Source organism: Girardinichthys multiradiatus, chromosome 14, assembly GCF_021462225.1.
Source record: "Girardinichthys multiradiatus isolate DD_20200921_A chromosome 14, DD_fGirMul_XY1, whole genome shotgun sequence".
Taxonomy (NCBI): Eukaryota; Metazoa; Chordata; class Actinopteri; order Cyprinodontiformes; family Goodeidae; genus Girardinichthys; species Girardinichthys multiradiatus.
This window is the reverse complement of record NC_061807.1, coordinates 8961519-8979172: the sequence shown is the minus strand read 5'-3', so window position 1 is coordinate 8979172 and position 17654 is coordinate 8961519. Positions and strand designations below refer to the sequence as shown.

The window sequence follows — 17654 nt, the reverse complement described above, 5'->3', positions numbered from 1 at the left end:
AAACTGGAGATAGAGCATCTGTGTCCTCACCCGGGTTAAGATTAAATGTGAATAGAGAGTATCCTTGATTAAATTCCTGACGTGTTATACTCAGCGGAAGATCTTTTAGATGTCGTCCTGTAGCTGTAAACAAGTTGTAATACTCTCTCACTGAATGACCTTGGTTAAAATTGGGCTGGAAGGCCTTAGCAGGAATTTGTCTGCCATCCTTACACAAAGCTAAATATTCCATATCAAAATGATTAAAGTCAAACGGATTGAGATTGCGTGTTCCTGTAAAAGCATCATGATCCAGTAACGCAATCACCACATACTTGGGAAAGACGCCTAAGAAAAGATTCTCTTGGTTGCATACCCTTGAATTTTCAGGGTTGGAATATGTTTTTACATTCACACGTGAAAGTGGATACAGAGCATTTGCTTTCATTAAAGCTGTAGTGTGACCCAGTCGTACAGCTGGAGAGACAGTAACTTTTTTGATAAAAAGAGATGCTCCTAATATCCTGAGTTTGTAAGTGGAGTCTCTTGCGGCCATGAGACAAAAGGCATCATTGGCTCTTGCAAGTTTAATTTTGAGGTCAACAGAGTTTAAAAGAAGTCTCTCACAGAAAAATATGTCTGCATGCAGGGGGCCTAGGAGATGTACCTCCCTGGAATTTGCCGTAAAGCCTGCTCTGCTGTTAAGACCTTGGTTAGGGCCGTTAGTTGTAACAATAGAGTTCAGAGCACCTGCAGTGTCTTTATAAAAAAGACCAGAGCTAAACTGGCTTTTTAAAGAATCCTCAGAAAAGTTTAACAATGTCTCAATCATGGCTCTATATGGATGTGTAGCGCTGGATTGTGAAATCATTCGATCTCCGAGAGTGACATCACACTGACTGAAGATGGTGTTTAACGGGTAGTTGATAGATCACAACAGAAACGTTTCTGTCCAGTGTGGTTTCTCATGTGTTTGTTTAAACTTGATTTATGGCTAAATCTTTTTCCACATAGATCACAACAGAAAGGTTTCTGTCCAGTGTGTTTCTCATGTGTTTGTTTAAACTTGATTTATGGCTAAATCTTTTTCCACATAGATCACAACAGAAAGGTTTCTGACCAGTGTGGATTCTCATGTGTTTGTTTAAACTTCCTTTTTCAGTAAATCTTTGTCCACATAGATCACAACAGAAAGGTTTCTGTCCAGTGTGGATTCTCATGTGTGTGTTTAAATGTTCTATTTGGCTAAATCTTTGTCCACATAGATCACAACAGAAAGGTTTCTGTCCAGTGTGGATTCTCATGTGTCTGTTTAAATGTTCTATTTGGATAAATCTTTGTCCACATAGATCACAACAGAAAGGTTTCTGTCCAGTGTGGATTCTCATGTGTTTGTTTAAACTTCCTTTTTGGCTAAATCTTTGTCCACATAGATCACAACAGAAAGGTTTCTGTCCAGTGTGGATTCTCATGTGTTTGTTTAAACCTCCTTTTTCAGTAAATCTGTGTCCACATAGATCACAACAGAAAGGTTTCTGTCCAGTGTGGATTCTCATGTGTGTGTTTAAACTTCCTTTTTCAGTAAATCTGTGTCCACATAGATCACAACAGAAAGGTTTCTGTCCAGTGTGGATTCTCATGTGTCTGTTTAAACCTCCTTTTTCAGTAAATCTGTGTCCACATAGATCACAACAGAAACGTTTCTGTCCAGTGTGGTTTCTCATGTGTTTGTTTAAACCTCCCTTTTCAGTAAATCTGTGTCCACATAGATCACAACAGAAACGTCTCTGTCCAGTGTGGATTCTCATGTGTGTGTTTAAAGGTCCTTTTAGGCTAAATCTTTTTCCACATAGATCACAACAGAAACGTTTCTGTCCAGTGTGGTTTCTCATGTGTTTGTTTAAACCTCCCTTTTCAGTAAATCTGTGTCCACATAGATCACAACAGAAACGTCTCTGTCCAGTGTGGATTCTCATGTGTTTGTTTAAACTTCCTTTTAGGCTAAATCTTTTTCCACATAGATCGCAACAGAAAGGTTTCTGTCCAGTGTGGATTCTCATGTGTGTGTTTGAACTTCCTTTTTGGTTAAATCTTTGTCCACATAGATCACAACAGAAAGGTTTCTCACCAGTGTGGATTCTCATGTGTCTGTTTAAAGGTCCTTTTCCAATAAAGGTTTTACCACAGTCTTCACAGCTAAACTTCACTCCTGTCTGGACTTTCTTTGGCGATTCCACATTTTTCTTCTCTGTGAAACAGTTCTTCCTATCCAGTGAGCTTAAAGATCCTATTTCTTAATTTATCACGTCTTTCTGAAGAAAGCCACGGTGAACAAATTGTTCAGCAAACTCAGGGAAGCTAAAAGGTTTGTTAATGTCGGCCTTTTCATCCTTCTCAGTGTCTTCAGTTTCTGAGGAAATGGAACCATCTCCATGATCTTGTATCCTGATGGATTCTTCTCCTCCATCGATGTCTTCTGGACGCGCTCTGCCTTTAATTTGGTCTTGATAAAGCTGTGAGAGCAGAGGGGACTGTTCATCATCCTCACTCTTTATGGGAGTAGCAGTGACTGGAAACCTGATGGCATCAATCTCCTCCTTCCCATTGAGCTGCTCTCCCCCCAGACTGGTGTAGACCTCCTCCTGTTCCTTCTTTATGTGGTGGGGCTTTGGGTCATGTAGGCCAGCACAAGGTCTGTGCTTTACAGGAGCTGCTTCTTTAACCATCAGCATCTGCTTAACATCTGCAGGAAACACTGAAACACAACATGCATATTAGAAAGTTTTTTAACTTCAGGCTGGACTGAGTGACTTTTTAATAAAGATATATTTAGGTACTTTGGTTACATTAAATTCTTTGATTTAATTACCATTTATTCTTATCCTTTTATTTTGCATGGTTGCTTCTTATGTCTGTTGATTTATGTCATGATCTGTTCACTTATTCTCAACAACCATATACTGAAACCATTTTAGTCTTTTTTGTCTCCATCTCGCTTGTCTACGATTGTTTACAGTGTGCCGCATAATTAATCTTTTTAACTAGTTTCTATGTGGAATAATCAGGTTTTAAAGCAGGTATAATAAGCAATGAACATGTCAACTTTTTCTCAGTTTAAATATAAATTTTAAAAACAATGACATAGAATTCACACCAGATGTTGGCAACTATCAAATACTCATATAATAAGAAATTAAAGCCAATTATAACACAAAGAAAGTTAAGGGTAAAAACTTGGAATGACACAGAGAATAAGGATTTAACCCATGAAGAAATGGATGTCTGAAGGTGTATAAAAAGCCAAACAACCATATTAAATCTGTCAGCATTTAGAAAGCATCTTTTATACGATCAAATCAATATCATCTGGTTTAAAATTTATTGATACCCTATAAGAAGGTTTCTTATTACTGAAGTATTGCACAGAGGAATAAAACTGGCAAAAGCAAAGAGACCTTCACAAAAAGGTCTTACTATTGCAAAACATACTAATGGCAAACATTACAGCTGCATTTCTAAGCTTCTGACTGTTCCAGTGAGCGCTGCTGCAACCATAATCCTGAAGTGGAAAGGACAATTTCACCGTAGACCAGTCAAAGTCAGGTGGCCCTAGAAAGACGTCTGGTCTTCTGGTTTAAGGTAGCTATAATTAAACCTTTACTTAAGAAACCTTCGCTTGATCGAGATGACTTAATAAATTACAGACCTATATCCAATCTTACATTCTTATCTAAAATTCTTGAGAAAATAGTTGCTAATCAAATGTGTGAGCATTTACACAGCAATGACCTGTTTGAAGAGTTTCAGTCAGGTTTCAGAGCTCATCATAGCACTGAAACAGCTCTGCTGAAACTCACTAATGATATTCTTATGGCCTCAGATAATGGACTTGTGTCTGTTCTGGTTCTGTTAGATCTCAGTGCTGCATTTGATCCAGTCGATCATAATATTCTCTTAGAAAGGCTGGAATATGCTGTAGGGTTCAGGGGAACAGCGCTAGGCTGGTTTAAATCTTATCTGTCTGACAGATTCCAGTTTGTTCATGTAAATGATAAATCATCTTTAAACTCCAGGGTTAATTGTGGAGTACCACAGGGTTCAGTACTTGGGACAATTCTCTTTACTATATATATGCTTCCAATAGGTCAAATTATCAGGCAGCATGGGATAACATTTCCCTGTTACGCTGATGATACTCAGCTTTACTTATCCATAAATCCTGATGAGCCCAACCAGTTAGATAGACTACAAGCATGTCTTGAAGATATAAAAACTTGGATGACTTTAAATGTTCTGCTTCTAAATCTAGACAAGACAGATGTTGTCGTCTTTGGACCCAAATCTTTAAAAAAGAAACTGCTTAGTCAATCACTTAACTTGGATGGCATTAAATTGGCCTTCGGTAATAAAGTAAAAAACCTTGGTGTTATTTTCGACTAGGACATGTCATTTAAATCCCATATTAAAACAGGTTTCTAGGACTTCCTTCTTTCGTTGCCAAAATTTGAAATACCCTACTCGTGAGTGACGCTGAAAAAGTAGTCCATGCATTTGTTGCTTCAAGGCTGGAGTATTGTAAACCTTCAGCTGATTCAAAATGCTGCAGCAAGAGTTCTGATGAAAATTAAAAAGAGAGATCATATTTCTCCTATTTTAGCTTCCCTTCATTGGCTCCCTGTTAAATCCAGAATAGAATTTAAAATTCTCCTCCTCACATATAAAGCCCTTAATGATCTAGCTCCATCATACATCAGAGATCTGATTGGTCCATATGTTCCTAACAGAGCACTTTGTTCTCAGACTGCAGGTTTACTGGTGGTTCCTAGAGTCTCTAGAAGTAGAATGGGAGGCAGATCCTTTAGTTATCAGGCTCCTCTCCTGTGGAACCAGCTCCCAGTTTTAGTCCGTGAGGCAGAAACCCCGTCTACTTTTAAGGCTAGGCTTAAAACTTTCCTTTTTGATAAAGCTTATAGTTAGAGTGGCTTAGGTTATCCTGAGCTATTGCTGTAGTTATGCTGCTATAGGCTTAGGCTGCTGGAGGACATAATGACCACTTTCACACTCTTTGCTACATTCTCACACTACTCTCCAAATTAGCATTATCTGTTACTTCAGCTTTTAACTTTATATTCTCTCTCTTTTCTCTTCCTAGAAGCGACACCTAGCCTGACATTGTATCTACCCGTGACACCTTCCTGGAGGGGGGCATCGACCAACCTTCTGTTGCCAACAACTTCATGTTTACCTTCTACCGATGATACACTTGGCCCTGTCTTTCAGTGTTTAAAAGGGAGTTTTTCCTCTCCGCTGCTCAGTATGAGGGATTGCTGCAAAGTCAACGCCAGTGACTGTCCACTGTCTCTACATGCTCATCCAGGAGGAGTGAATGCTGCAAGTCACTGACTGGATGCAATCTGCTGGGTTTCCTTAGATATAATTTTTTTTAACCAGTTTAAATAAATAACTGAATTGACTGCACTGTCATGATTAATTGAAATACATGTACCTGACTTGAAATCTGTATGATTTGATTTAATTGACTTTGTAAAGGGCCTTAAGATGACGTGTGTTATGAATTGGCGCTATATAAATAAAACTGAATTCTGACAAAGGAGTCAAAAGAATAATCAAACAAGTTGTCCAAGAGTCAAGGAGAACTCACAGAAAGCCTAAGAAACGGTCTTCAGAATAGGTTCATAAACAGAGGAGGCAGAGAATAAGTCTACTTAGAAGACATGAGGCAAGACGAAGAGGTACGAACAGGAAGGCAAAAGAGCATACATGGAAGGCTTGGTCCAACAAGTGTTTAGCAAGAATCATAGATGTAGCATCGGAAACTGGGTCATACACAATAAGTTTATCATGAACACTGCGGCAAGGCAAAGAAATGTTCTGGCATCAGAGGAGAAACGGGTAGAAATACTGGCGAAACAGGTGAGTGAAATGATCAGACAGTTGTGCTAAAATGAGCAACATGGCCGATTACAAATCATGACACTAAGTCCTACTACGGTTTTCTGAAAACATATCGTTGATGGTTTTAATTTGAAACCTTTGGATGTCAGATGTTTGATTTTAACCAAACATAAATAGCAACAACCTCTGTGAAACAATGCACTTCATTACCTGAGAAATGTTATGTTTAGGAGAAAAATAAAAGCCAATATTGCCTTTATGGTCTGGCTGCTGGCTCCCGTGGTTGCCATGGCAGAAATCTGTGCTATGTTCCTATCTCCCAGCCTTGTTGTTCCTTCCCTTGAATGTTACTCACTGCTTCATAATGCTGGTAGAAAAACCTGTTTCCAATGGAACGCTGTGAAAAGAGCATACTCCTAGAATATGAATAACACGTTGATCCTGGTTCATAACAAAGTCATTGAAATCTATGCGTCTGGAAAGGGTTACAGACATTTCAAAAGGTTTGGGAATCCAGATAACCACCGTGAGAGCCATCCTCCATAAAAAGAGACAATGTGGAACAACAGGGAACCTTTCCAGGAGTAACCTGCCTACCAAAGATAGTCAAGTTTTTTTACTTTTCACTTTCCTGCAACAAGGCACTCAAAGCGCTGTACATGAGGAAAAGCATTACAATGATACAGAAAATCAAACACAGAAAAACAAATCAAATGACTAATAATCCTTGGGAGTTTACTGGTAAGAGCTGGATCTAATCCAATCTTTCTAATAGAGGTAATTATCTCTTTAAGTCCTCTGTGGTAAGAAATTTATCCGGTGCTAGAAGAAAAATGATAAGTACTCCAAAAAAACTAATCTAATAGGTCACAACAAAACCCAGGACAACATCTAAACCACTGAAGGCATGACATTCCTTATTTAAAGTCAGTGTTCTAGACTGAACAATAAGAAAGACCCTGGTTTAAAATGGCATCAATGGAAAGATTATAAGGCAAATAAAGCACGAAAGTGTGATCTCCTATTGACTAAGTCAAACATGATGGAGATAAACCACCATGCACACAACCACACCTAAGGGCAATTTAACCCAGTCAGGGTCAGAATTGTTAAATTCTTAGGGCGGCTTCCCTAAAGATAGCAAAAACATGCTTAGACATAGAAAGCTTAGCAGCTTATGTACAGCTTTTTAAATGGTTGGCTCAAATATTTACGTTTATTATTTACATAAATTCTTCTTAAAGTAACACGCTTTGTCAATCACATGAAAGCTTGGAGTATTTGACCAATCAAATACTGTGTTTGGCTATTCGGATGGATCTCTTTACATTAGATGCCAGCACCCTATGTAGACGCGAGTGGATTAGCAAAGAACTAAGCAGTTTTAGTGAGAGTTTCAATGGCTGAGAGCAAGAAGAGTGAGGAAACTGTAAGTAACGAAGAACTCATAGTTAAAAAAAACTGCACGTTTCTTTACAAACTGAGGTACTCTGCAAGGCATGCTGAATGCATGTAACAACTACGAGAGGAAACACGATGAATCTTCATTGTCACCTCCAATACAACCACAAAGACCTGTATGAGGAGTTTCAAAAAGCAAGCGCTAGCAAAGTAAATGTTGCAAACTTTTACTTTTCATATATATATGATATCAAACAAATGATGTGATATATGTATATCATGATAATTAAAGTGTGTTTATTTCCCCTATATTATTTTCTCTGTTCTAGGAAAGAAGCTTCACTGATCCAGAGACCCAGACCAATGATCCACCCAGTGCCACCATGAAGAAGGCAAAGAAATCACTGGGCAGTTTCTTCAAGACAGCACCACTTCCTGCCTCATCTTTTGTGCAACTTTCACAAGCTGTAGAAGCTGAGTTTAACAGTTACTTGCTGTCCCCTGCCATAGACAGTGAGGGAGACCCCTTGGTATGGCGGAAACTCCACCAAATTACTTTCCCACAGCTGAGAAAGCTAGCAAGAAAGTATCTCTGCATACCTGCAAGTAGTTCACCTTCAGAGAGACTTTTTGGTACATCAGGAAATATAACAACAGTCCAGCTGGGATCTTCAAGAAGACCAACAAGTATGTATCACCTTGGACCATGGTGCCAACATTGCGAAAGCTACAGAACTAGACAACTGGGTAATTTATTAATATATATATATATATATATACACACACATATATACATACATACAAATTAAAACAAATGACGTGATATATGTATATCATGATAATTAAAGTGTATTTTTATTTCCCCTATATTATTTTCTCTGTTCTAGGAAAGAAGTTTCACTGATCCAGAGACCCAGACCAATGATCCACCCAGTACCACCACGAAGAAGGCAAAGAAATCATTGGGCAGTTTCTTCAAGACAGCACCACTTCCTGCCTCATCTTTTGTGTCAGGAAATATAACAACATGTCAGCACACATGCATAAAACCTTGCAAAGTGAACATGTTGGGTTTTTCTTTTTAACCAAGAACCTGCCCTAATAAAACATTCACTCAGGATGAGAGACAGAGAAACACCATAAATAAAACTATAATTTAGTTCACCACACACTTAAGACTTTAAAAAGAGTTTATTGAGTTTACTTACATTGTTGCTCATACCGTTGTTGACCAGTACCTTACCCTTCTCCTAGTTTGACTGAGCAAAGTCCTGCCTCCAGTAATACAACAGCCTTATAACCACTTAGGGAGTAGAGAAAATGTGGAACAACTGCAATGGGACGATTTGCAGTTGAATTTAAGTTTTGTTAACTTTTATTTAAAGTTCTTCAACGTATTTTAAGTTTTTATTTATTAATCTAAAAAAACCTGACATTAAGTGGTGTTTTTCTGTATTTAGAACATCAGAAAATGTTTATGGGGACGATGTTTTGAAGTCATTAAGAAACTATATCATGCAGTCTGTTGTTTCAATGCTAATACAGCCGCTATGTCTAGTTGCATTTTCTTGTAAGGATAACCTTTATTAATATGACTCATAGCTGTTTCTCACACTTATACTATAATAATATAAAGCTTAAGTTCTAATGTTTCCCTTTTATTAGAGTCGGATAAGGAAGCTCATCAACACATTACAAGGAAAAATGGCCTAACGTTTTTAAATAAAACTGACGTGTTGGAATGGAAATTATGTATTTAATTGTTATATTTCTATGAACCCAGAGCAGAAAGACAAACACTGAACCCAGAAAGTATTCAGAGCGCATCACATTTTGTTATGTTACAGCCTCATTCAAAATTGTATTAATCTATTTCCTCAAATTTCTACAAACAAATACGGAGCACCACAGGGGACGGTACTCTCACCATTCCTTTTTACTCTGTACACCTCAGACTTTCAATACAAGACAGACTCTTGTCATCTGCAGAAATACTCGGATGATTCTGCAGTCGTGGGGTGGATCAGAGATGGACAAGAAGCTGAGTACAGGAAGGTGGTGGACCACTTTGTGGCATGGTGTGGAAACAATCATCTCATGTTGAATGTGACTAAAACAAAGGTGATGATTGTAGATTTTCAGAGAATAAGAAATAAGTCAAACACTATTTCCATCACGGGAGAAGAAGTGGAGGTGGTGGAGGAGTATAAATACCTCGGTGTTCACCTGGACAACAGACTGGAGTGGAGATGCAACTGTGAAGCCATCTACAAGAAGGGACAGAGCAGACTGTACTTCTTGAGGAAGCTTAGGTCCTTTGGTGTTTGCAGCAAGATGCTGCATATCTTCTATAAGTCTGTTGTGGAGAGTCTGATCTCTTCTGCCATCATCTGCTGGGGAAGCAGCATCAGAACCAGGGACCTGAACAAGTTCAACAAGCTGATAAAGAAGGCTGGGTCTACTCTCGGGACTCCTCTGGAACCTCTGGAGATCATTGTGTAAAGAAGGATTCTTCATAAAATGAAGAACATTATGGAGAACCCTGAGCATCCTCTTCATGAGACTGTCCTACAACAACAGAGTGTCTTCAGTCAGAGGCTTCTTCAGATCTGCTGTAAGACGGACCTACAGGAGATCCTTCCTGCCCACAACCATCAGCATCTACAATATTAACAGATCCAGTGTGATGACTGATAGATGGCTCCAGGTCCAGTGCCTCAACAAAAACAGCACAGAAAATGACAAAGAAAGGATGGAAATGTCCATCATGCAAGTAAGGTGCAAAGTGTGAAGTTTGTCCAAAAATATTAGAAATAAATAATGTTGGAAATAAAACTGTAGATCTGTTAGATTGCTTTAAGACTGTGTCTCATCTGTCATGTTTAGTAGAATGATTTAACATTAGTTTTGTGAAAGTCATGTTACCTCACAAAAAATAGAAAATGCAATTAAATCAGATAAAAAGAAATGTGTCTCATTTATTCAGTCTAATAGAATTATTTAACAGTAGTTCTGTACCACTGGGTCACATGACCTAAAAACTATTGGAAAAAAAAAACATGATTTGTGATGAAAGAAATGTATAAAAAATATAAAAATGCTTAAAATGGAATAAAAAAGGGTGTGTCTCATCTATCCAGACTAGTAAAACAATTTAAGACAGATTATGAGTCAGTGGGTCACATGACCTGGAAACTATTGAAAAAAAATGCTAATTTTGAACTACAAATAATCCTAAAAAATATAAAAATCCTTGAAATGGAATAAAAAAGGGTGTGCCTCATCTATCCAGACTAGTAGAACAATTTCAGACAGATTTTGTGTAAATTGGTCACATGACCTGGAAGCTATTTTAGAAAAATGCTAATTTTGAACTAAAAATAATCCTAAAATTTTTTAAAAGACTTAAAATGGAATAAAAACGGGTGTGACTCATTGATGTAATCTAGTAGCATGATTTACTATTGTTTTTGTTTCAATTGGTCCCAAGACAAGGAATTTATTTATTTTTATTTTCCACGATTGTTTGGTTCGGAAACTTATTGACGGTCCCTAAGTGAACCACCGCGGGTCAGAAGAGGGAGCAACAGAGAGCAGCTAGCCGAAATCTGAGTGCCTGAATCGGATCAACCGTCAGCTAGATGCCGCTAACTCCGCGGAGCTTGAATATCCAATGTCCAACTTTAAACTAACTTCACCGCGGTATATCATGCAGCCCTATTAATTAGTTTCTAAACAAACTTGTATCGGTGTCGAAGGACAACAAACCACTCAAAATGGCGGACGTGGGTCGTTCCCACCGAGTAACGAAGCGTTTACCGTTTTAAGTCTATGGTGAACATTTGGACTTTAAGAAGCTAATCCATTAGTCACCTAAAATGTTCCTAAACTGTAACTGACATGAAAACATACAAACCTAATCTGTGCAGCAGAACTTTAGGGTTGAAATCAGCCTCCAGGATGTTGAGACGCAGCTGATCTTCTTTGTCCTCTTTAGCTGTTTGGGAAATCTCTCCCACTGCTGCACTCTGCCACCGTTTGAGCTGCTGTCTCCACATCTTTGTTGTTAGCTTCTCTTCAAAAGGTCCTTTAACAGTTACTGAGTAGTTATAACTCGGCTTCGATCCAAACTCTAGAGATGGAACATTTGAAGCAAAGCTTCGAGGAGTTCGTTCGTTCGTTCGTCGTCTTCCGCTTATCCAGGACCGGGTCGCGGGGGCAGCAGACTCAGCAGAGACGCCCAGACGTCCCTCTCTCCAGACACCTCCTCCAGTTCCTCCAGGGGGAGCCCAAGGCATTCCCAGGCCAGCCGAGAGACATAGTCCCTCCAGCGTGTCCTGGGCCGTGTCCTGGGCCTCCTCCCGGTGGGACGTGCCTGGAACACCTCCCGAGGAAGGCGTCCAGGAGGCATCCGGTATAGATGCCCGAGCCACCTCAACTGGCTCCTCTCGATGTGGAGGAGTAGCGGCTCTACTCCGAGCCCCTCCCGGATGGCCGAGCTCCTCACCCTATCTCTAAGGGAGTGCCCGGCCACCCTACGGAGGAAGCTCATTTCAGCCGCTTGTATCCGTGATCTCGTTCTTTCGGTCATGACCCAAAGTTCATGGCCATAGGTGAGGGTAGGAACGTAGACCGACCAGTAAATTGAGAGCTTTGCTTTTCGGCTCAGCTCTCTCTTCACCACAATGGACCGGCACAGCGCCCCCATTACTGTGGCAGCTGCACCGATCCGTCTGTCGATCTCCCGCTCCATTCTTCCCTCACTCGTGAACAAGACCCCGAGATACTTAAACTCCTCCACTTGAGGCAGGAACTCCCCTCCAACCTGAAGAGGACAAGCCACCCTTTTCCGGTCGAGTACCATGGCCTCGGACTTGGAGGAGCTGATCCTCATCCCAGCCGCTTCACACTCGGCTGCGAACCGCCACAGCGCATGCTGTAGGTCTTGGCTAGAGGGGGCCAGCAGGACCACATCATCCGCAAAAAGAAGAGACGAAATCCACTGGTCCCCAAACCAGACCCCCTCCGGCCCTTGGCTGCGTCTAGAAATCCTGTCCATAAAAGTTATGAACAGGACCGGCGACAAAGGGCAGCCCTGCCGGAGTCCAACATGCACTGGGAACAGGTCCGACTTAGTGCCGGCAATGCGGACCAAACTCCTGCTCCGCTCGTACAGGGACCGGATGGCCCCTAATAAAGGGCCCCCGATTCCATACTCCTGGAGCACCCCCCACAGGGCATCACGAGGGACACAGTCGAATGCCTTCTCCAGGTCCACAAAACACATGTGAACCGGTTGGGCAAACTCCCATGAACCCTCGAGCACCCTGTAGAGGGTATAGAGCTGGTCCAGTGTTCCACGGCTGGGACGAAAACCACACTGTTCCTCCTGAAGCCGAGGTTCGACTATCGGTCGGACTCTCCTCTCCAATACCCTGGCGTAGGCCTTACCAGGGAGGCTGAGGAGTGTGATCCCCCTGTAGTTGGAACACACCCTCCGGTCCCCCTTCTTATAAAGGGGGACCACCACCCCAGTCTGCCAGTCCAGAGGCACTGTCCCCGACCGCCACGCAATGTTGAAGAGGCGTGTCAACCATGACAGCCCTACAACATCCAGAGACTTGAGGTACTCAGGGCGGATCTCATCCACCCCCGAAGCCTTGCCACCGCGGAGCTTTTTAACCACCTCGGTGACTTCAGCCTGGGTTCGAGGAGTTTACAGAGTAAAAAGGTTCAATGCTTGTAAATGCAGTAAACCACGTGACCGATGACAAACGATGCCTCTTCTTCTTCTTCTTATAATGGCGGTTGGCAAACAACTGAAGGAGGCATTACCGCCACCAACTGGTAAGGAGTGTGAACCACATGACATCTATACATACTTATACATACCCCTTCATACACTAAATCCTATTATACAACTAACACTGTTTAAAAAAATTAAATTATAAATTATAGCCTGATATCCTCTGTGTTCTGAATCTTTTGCAATAAATTAACAATGTCTAATTTCATTTTCATATTACTAAGATTCCTAACCAACTTATTCCTCTGGACCTGATATTTCCTACAATGTAAAATAATATGTTCTATTGTCTCATCTTCCTCGCACTCACATTTCCCTGTTTGATCTTTTCCTTTTATAAATAAGGTTCTATTCTAAGATATGATATAATTGTCTCTTCTCTCCTGTTTCTTTCTGTTTTTCTCATTTCTCCAATTCTCCTTTGTATTTTATAAAACCAGCATCCTTTCCTTTTTTCTTTCTATAACCTCTGCCACCTCTCTTCCATTTTATGTTTTATTATAGCCTTTACTTCTTTTACACTAAACCTAACATTAATGTCAGCCATTATTCTATTGCCGCTCTTTTTAGCCATATTATCCGCCATTTCATTCCCCTTAACCCCGTGACGTGCTGGAAGCCATACAAAAAAACTGTAAGCCCCATCATAATGATTCTATAAAGTGTTTGTTGTATTTCAATTAATATATTTGGTCAATTATCTGATTGACTATGTTGCAAACTGGCTAATGATGAACTAGAGTCTGAGCAAATGATTGATTTTAATGGTTTAACCTTTTCCACCCACTGAACTGCTAGAAGTAAAGCAAGCATTTCTCCTGTATAAACCGATGCTCCATCACTGACCCTTTTTCCTACTTTAATATTAAATTGTGGTACAAAAAAAGCTATTCCTATCGTATTTGGAGTATTTTTTGATGTATCAGTATACATACAGGGGTTGGACAATGAAACTGAAACACCTGTCAATTTAGTGTGGGAGGTTTCATGGCTAAATTGGACCAGCCTGGTAGCCAGTCTTCATTGATTGCACATTGCACCAGTAAGAGCAGAGTGTGAAGGTTCAATTAGCAGGGTAAGAGCACAGTTTTGCTCAAAATATTGAAATGCACACAACATTATGGGTGACATACCAGAGTTCAAAAGAGGACAAATTGTTGGTGCACGTCTTGCTGGCGCATCTGTGACCAAGACAGCAAGTCTTTGTGATGTATCAAGAGCCACGGTATCCAGGGTAATGTCAGCATACCACCAAGAAGGACGAACCACATCCAACAGGATTAACTGTGGACACAAAAGGAAGCTGTCTTAAAGGGATGTTCGGGTGCTAACCCAGATTGTATCCAAAAAACAAAACACCACGGCTGACCAAATCACGGCAGAATTAAATGTGCACCTCAATGTGAAACATGTATTGTTCTCTGATGAGTCCACCTTTACTGTTTTCCCCACATCCGGGAGAGTTACGGTGTGGAGAAGCCCCAAAGAAGCGTACCACCCAGACTGTTGCATGCCCAGAGTGAAGCATCAGTGATGGTTTGGGCTGCCATATCATGGCATTCCCTTGGCCCAATACTTGTGCTAGATGGGCGCATCACTGCCAAGGACTACCGAACTATTCTTGAGGACCATGTGCATCCAATGGTTCAAACATTGTATCCTGAAGGCGGTGCCGTGTATCAGGATGACAATGCACCAATACACACAGCAAGACTGGTGAAAGATTGGTTTGATGAACATGAAAGTGAAGTTGAACATCTCCCATGTCCTGCACAGTCACCAGATCTAAATATTATTGAGCAACTTTGGGGTGTTTTGGAGGAGCGAGTCAGGAAACGTTTTCCTCCACCAGTATCACGTAGTGACCTGGCCACTATCCTGCAAGAAGAATGGCTTAAAATCCCTCTGACCACTGTGCAGGACTTGTATATGTCATTCCTAAGACGAATTGACGCTATATTGGCCGCAAAAGGAGGCCTTACACCATACTAATAAATTATTGTGGTCTTAAACCAGGTGTTTCAGTTTCATTGTCCAACACCTGTATGTACATAGTTATAATACCGGTTTATGTATTCTTGTACAATATATTTATTCATGATAAACTTTTTTTTTTTTTTCTAATAATGAAAAATCTGTTTTTTGCATCAGGAAGTTTCCAAGGTGGTATTGTAGGTAACGGAACTGAAACAACTGAAGGAGGCCTTACCGCCACCAACTGGTAAGGAGTGTGAACCACATGACATCTATACATACTTATACAGGTCCTTCTCAAAATATTAGCATATTGTGATAAAGTTCAGGGCTGCACGGTGGCGCAGTTGGTAGCACTGTTGCCTTGCAGCAAGAAGGTCCTGGGTTCAATTCCCAGCCTGGGGTCTTTCTGCATGGAGTTTGCATGTTCTCCCCGTGCATGCGTGGGTTCTCACCAGGTACTCCGGCTTCCTCCCACAGTCCAAAGACATGCCTGTTAGGTTAATTGGTCACTCTAAATTGACCTTAGGTGTATGAATGAGTGTGTGCATGGTTGTTTGTGTGTTGCCCTGCGATGGACTGGCGATCTGTCCAGAGTGTACCTTGCCTCTTGCCCATAGACTGCTGGAGATAGGCACCAGCTCCCCCGCGACCCACTATGGAATAAGCGGTAGAAAATGACTGACTGACTGATAAAGTTCATTATTTTCCATAATGTAATGATGAAAATTTAACATTCATATATTTTAGATTCATTGCACACTAACTGAAATATTTCAGGTCTTTTATTGTCTTAATACGGATGATTTTGGCATACAGCTCATGAAAACCCAAAATTCCTATCTCACAAAATTAGCATATTTCATCCGACCAATAAAAGAAAAGTGTTTTTAATACAAAAAACGTCAACCTTCAAATAATCATGTACAGTTATGCATTCAATACTTGGTCGGGAATCCTTTTGCAGAAATGACTGCTTCAATGCGGCGTGGCATGGAGGCAATCAGCCTGTGGCACTGCAAAGGTCTTATGGAGGCCCAGGATGCTTGGATAGCGGCCTTTAGCTCATCCAGAGTGTTGGGTCTTGAGTCTCTCAACGTTCTCTTCACAATATCCCACAGGTTCTCTATGGGGTTCAGGTCAGGAGAGTTGGCAGGCCAATTGAGCACAGTGATACCATGGTCAGTAAACCATTTACCAGTGGTTTTGGCACATTGAGCAGGTGCCAGGTCGTGCTGAAAAATGAAATCTTCATCTTCATAAAGCTTTTCAGCAGATGGAAGCATGAAGTGCTCCAAAATCTCCTGATAGCTAGCTGCATTGACCCTGCCCTTGATAAAACACAGTGGACCAACACCAGCAGCTGACACGGCACCCCAGACCATCACTGACTGTGGGTACTTGACACTGGACTTCTGGCATTTTGGCATTTCCTTCTCCCCAGTCTTCCTCCAGACTCTGGCACCTTGATTTCCGAATGACATGCAGAATTTGCTTTCATCCGAAAAAAGTACTTTGGACCACTGAGCAACAGTCCAGTGCTGCTTCTCTGTAGCCCAGGTCTGGGGAATGCGGCACCTGTAGCCCATTTCCTGCACACGCCTGTGCACGGTGGCTCTGGATGTTTCTACTCCAGACTCAGTCCACTGCTTCCGCAGATCCCCCAAGGTCTGGAATCGGCCCTTCTCCACAATCTTCCTCAGGGTCCGGTCACCTCTTCTCGTTGTGCAGCGTTTTCTGCCACACTTTTTCCTTCCCACAGACTTCCCACTGAGGTGCCTTGATACAGCACTCTGGGAACAGCCTATTCGTTCAGAAATGTCTTTCTGTGTCTTACCCTCTTGCTTGAGGGTGTCAATAGTGGCCTTCTGGACAGCAGTCAGGTCGGCAGTCTTACCCATGATTGGGGTTTTGAGTGGTGAACCAGGCTGGGAGTTTTAAAGGTCTCAGGAATCTTTTGCAGGTGTTTAGAGTTAACTCGTTGATTCAGATGATTAGGTTCATAGCTCGTTTAGAGACCGTTTTAATGATATGCTAATTTTGTGAGATAGGAATTTTGGGTTTTCATGAGCTGTATGCCGAAATCATCCGTATTAAGACAATAAAAGACCTGAAATATTTCAGTTAGTGTGCAATGAATCTAAAATATATGAATGTTAAATTTTCATCATGACATTATGGAAAATAATGAACTTTATCACAATATGCTAATTTTTTAGAAGGACCTGTACATGTATTTATTTATCTATTTATTCATTTATGTATTTATTCATTCATTTATTTATACATTTTTTCATTTATACATTTATTTATTCATACATTCATTTATTTATTGAACTAACCCAGGGTTTGGTCTACTTTCAACATAAGATCTGGAACAAGGAAAGTGGCAGAAATGGCGAGATCTTTTCTGGAGGAGCCTTGAGATGTTGGAGCCCAAATACTCCCCAGAAATCTCCATCAGGAGAGTTTGATCACACTGAGATTAGATGTCAGTAATTTATCTCAATAATATTCTCAATTCTTGTCTTGTTTGTATAATATACAGGTCCTTCTCAAAATATTAGCATATTGTGAT

At 40.8% G+C, this 17654-nt stretch overlaps 1 long non-coding RNA gene across 1 annotated transcript; it reads left to right on the top strand.

The window, feature by feature from the left end:
• The first annotated feature begins 13009 nt into the window (after positions 1 to 13009).
• Positions 13010 to 17641, top strand: LOC124880635. Its single transcript, XR_007041392.1, has 3 exons — positions 13010 to 13143; positions 15254 to 15323; positions 17423 to 17641. It is a non-coding gene; the product is annotated as an uncharacterized LOC124880635 (long non-coding RNA).
• The last annotated feature ends 13 nt before the right edge of the window (positions 17642 to 17654 follow it).